Here is a 4,008-nt window from a genome sequence, read left to right as displayed (position 1 = left end):
TGTCTGGCATTCTCTCTCTCTCTCTCTCTCTCTCTCTCTCTCTGTCTCTCTCTCTGTCTCTCTCTCTCTCTGCCCCCCCCACTCTCTCTGTCTCTGTCTTTCTCTCTCTCTTTCTCTCTTTTAAATTAATTAATTTATTTTTAGTTTTCAACATTCACTTCCATAAGTTTTAAATTTTCTCCACCTCTCTCCTGTCTCCTCCCCAAGATGGCATGCAATCTGATATAGGCTCTACATACATCCTTATTAAACATTCACATTAGTCATGTCGTATAGAAGAATTCGAGTGAATGAGGGGAACCATGAGAAAGAAAGGCAAAACAAAACAAAAAAGAGGAAATAGTATGCTTCAATCTGCATTCAGATTTCATCTTTCTTTCACTGGATGTGGATGGCATTTTCCATCATGAGTCTTTCGGAGTTGATTTAGATCCTTGCATTGCTCAGAAGAGCTAAGTCTATCAAAGTCAGTCATTGCACAATGTGGCTGTTACCATGTACAGTGTTCTGGTTCTTCTCTTTTCACTCAGCATCAGTTCATATAAGTCTTTCCAGGTTTTCTGAAGTCTGCCTGCTTATCATTTGTTATGGCACAGTAGTATTCCATTCCATCCCAATCCATTCCATTACATATATCACAACTTGTTCAGCCATTCCCCAATTGATGGGCATCCCCTCAGTTTCCGATTCTTTGCCACCACAAAACAAAAAGCTGCTATAAATATTTTTGCACATGTGGGTCCTTTACCCATTTTTTGATCTAATCAATAGGCATTTTAAAGGGCCAATTATGGGCTAAACACTGTGCTAGGAAGTGACAATCCAAAGGGAAAGGTCTGGACACATAATTCCCAGGTGAGGAAACTCTATGTACCAATGGAGAGCAGTATCTTCTTTGCAACTACAGTCCTAGAAAGTTTCCTAGAGCAGTGGCTCCTAAATTTTTTGGTTTCAGAATCTCTTTATACTTTTTTTAAGATTAATAACATCTGAGTTTTGAAAAACAAATCAAAGCTATATTCTTATAAACAGTGACATTACAAAAAGTATGGGAAGGAAAGGGAAATATAAACCTTTACTGTTGCACCAAACAAGACCAGGATGCTCTCTGTCCCTTGGACAACCATTTAGGATAAACCATAAATATAACCTCCTTTGGGCTGAGATACATTACTCTCTTCTAAGAGGGCAAGTAAAAGGGAGGGGAACTGGGACCATATAATGGCTAGTTTTTTTTGGCAGGTCTCCTCAGTCACTATATTGCTGTACTGTTAATAAAACTATATATGTTTCTCCTTAAAGCTTAAAAAAATTCCACAGGCAATATTGTGGAGGCTTCTCTGGTATCTCCAAATGCCCTGCCCATCCCATGTGTTATTTTTGGTTCTTTGGCTGATCAAGGCCATTCTCTGTGAGCCTCTGTGGTTCAGGCATTTTTGTAGGGTCACATTTCTTCTGAACCAAAACCTGGGATCCACATGTTCCATCAGTGCTCTGGGACTTTTGTGGCTGGTGAGATGATAGACATCCAGTGTGTTAATGTAAACCACAAGAGACAGTAATGAAGCATTTGCTCTAGGCTAGTCTCTGGGCCTTGGGCTTCTTTCTCTAAATGTGGCTGGACATCTTTGACCTCTAAAGTGTTAGATTTTTGATGCCAGGCCAGTTGGCATGCTGCCACACTACACTCTCAGTGAAGTCATCAGCAATCTAGTAGCATCTCTTTCACATCATCATCCAGCTGTTCTTTGGGATCTATTTCTCTAACCAGGTGCTGTAAATTCTTCTTGGTCAAAACCTGATTGCTTTACAGATTAAGCCACCTCCCTGCCCCTCGGGGGCCTGGCATCTTACCCACTATGGTATTGTTGGCCATGGACCCCTGGGGGGTGCTGGAAGGTTCTGGTTTTATGGATGAAAAGTTGGAGAGATTGAGTATGAAGGGCCAAACTGGTTCATACTTTGCCAGGCTTTGGCCTTCAATTCATGAAGTTCGTTAAGGTCCTGTTTTTTGTGGGGCATCATAGGAAAGGAGGCCAATCAACCGCAGCCAAGTCTTAGCTGTCCATGATCCTCGGGCTCCCAGCCAGCACAACCTTGTGCTCCCAATTGCTGGGTCCAACTGTCTTAAACTCTTAAATTTCTTCATACTCTTAAAAAAAGGACACCAATCTGTAAGGCTTTGTGTTTAAGTGGGTTATATCTATTAATAGTTACCATATTAGAAATTAAAATATCTTTGTATTATTTCAAAAATAGTTTGAATCTTTCAGACTTCCTGAAAAGCCCTCAGAAACCTCTAGCAGGAACCCCCAGAAGAGAAGGTTGAGAATCACTGGCCTAGAGCACTGAGAAGTTAAGGGATTTGGCCAGGGTCACAAAATCTGTATATATCATATGCAGGGCTCAACCCCACATCATCCTGCCTTCTTGTCTGACTTTCTATCTATATTATACCAACCATGTTGCCTCTCCAAGAGCATATGAAGACACAAATGAAACAGTTTCTTCCCTCAAAGAGAATACAATCTACAGGAATCATATAATTTTAAGCTATGAGGGACAACATTCTCACACTCTGCAGATTAAGAAACTGGAGCCCAGATAGCTTTCTAAGGAAATATTGAGAGGTTGTCAGAGAGAAATTCTATCTGGTTTTGACTTAGGGCAAAGGAATAACAAATTCTGCTTCTGAGAGAAATCCATGATAAAACTTCTTGTTAATTGAGGTCTAGAGGAATAGAAATTGAGGAGTCTAGTCTACAGTAGGATACATTCATAGGATCATAAATTAAGAGCCTGAAAGGAAATTAAGAAGCCATTTAGACCAACTCCTTCCTCTTCTAGATGAATAAATTATGGTCTAGAGAGATTAAGTGACTTGCCCAAGGTCACTTAGGTAATAAATGACAGAACAGGGATTTGAATTGAGATCCTTTGACTTAAAATCTACTGCTTTTTCCATGCATTGCATAAATGGAATATGTCTATTTTGTCCATGATCAGCACTATTCAGTACTAGATCTGTTTCTTGATAGCCCACTGTGGCACTGCCTAGAAGCTCTCTCCAGATACCAGGAGGAGCAAAGTGAATTTAAAGTCATAGAATAACAGTAACTGTACCTACTCTAAGATCCCTTTCCAGGAAAAGGAGGCCTCCCCTCCCCTTATGATGAAAGGACCCTCATCTACCTTATTATTCAGCCTTGCTCTCAGTGCTTATCCTAGAACAGGGGTGGGGAGCCTGTGGCCTCAAGGCCACATGTCCTAGAACTTTAGGATGAGGGAGAAACTTTTCATTCTATTCCCAATCCTCTAATGACCCAGTTAGAATCTGCAGACGAATACCTTGTCTTCAGCACACAAGTCTATACCAGTTTCTCTACTACAGCCTGTATTTTACAGGAGAAGCAATAGCATAATTAATGGCTCAAGCTGAAGGCTGGCCCAGTGTTCCTGAAACAGCCCTACAATAGTAGAATCTACATTCTGTTAAGTTCAGCGTCTCAAGCAAGGCCTAAAGTTCTAGTTTTAGTTTTTTTTCCCCTCCCCGAAATATGCAATAGGGAAAAACTTGATTAAAGAGAGCAAAAATATCAAAGTTGAATTTTACAAGGGCAAAATCTCCTTCCATCTGAAGGAACTCTGCCTAAGGCAATGACTCAGCTAAGTACTTTTTGTGCTGTATGACAGAGAGGGGATCAAGAGGAGGAGCTAAACATACAGATACTGGGTCTTTTAATGAATCAAGACCATATGCCATGGCGTTTTCTTTTTAACCACAGTAGGGGTGGGAGATATACTTGGATGGAGAAGCGTTGCTGAGCTTCTTCTCCGATAGACTTAGGTATTTTAAAATGTTCTATTTTTACTGTTACTCATGTTGCATCATCCCCCACCCCCCAAAGCAACACTGAAAAAGATGTCCAGGTTTTCTGGTTGTTCCCCAAAAGGAATAAGAACTATTCCTAATGTAATAAGCATCAGGTAAAACAAAACAATAACAGG

General features: G+C 40.5%; 1 pseudogene; it reads right to left on the bottom strand.

The window, feature by feature from the left end:
* Positions 1-1,280: 1,280 nt before the first annotated feature.
* LOC118829694 lies at positions 1,281-2,007 on the bottom strand (annotated as a pseudogene).
* Between the last annotated feature and the right edge of the window lie 2,001 nt (positions 2,008-4,008).

Source organism: Trichosurus vulpecula, chromosome 8 (genome assembly GCF_011100635.1).
Source record: "Trichosurus vulpecula isolate mTriVul1 chromosome 8, mTriVul1.pri, whole genome shotgun sequence".
Classification (NCBI taxonomy): domain Eukaryota; kingdom Metazoa; phylum Chordata; class Mammalia; order Diprotodontia; family Phalangeridae; genus Trichosurus; species Trichosurus vulpecula.
The sequence above is the reverse complement of the archived record's forward strand: the minus strand, read 5'-3'. Positions and strand labels throughout refer to the sequence as shown.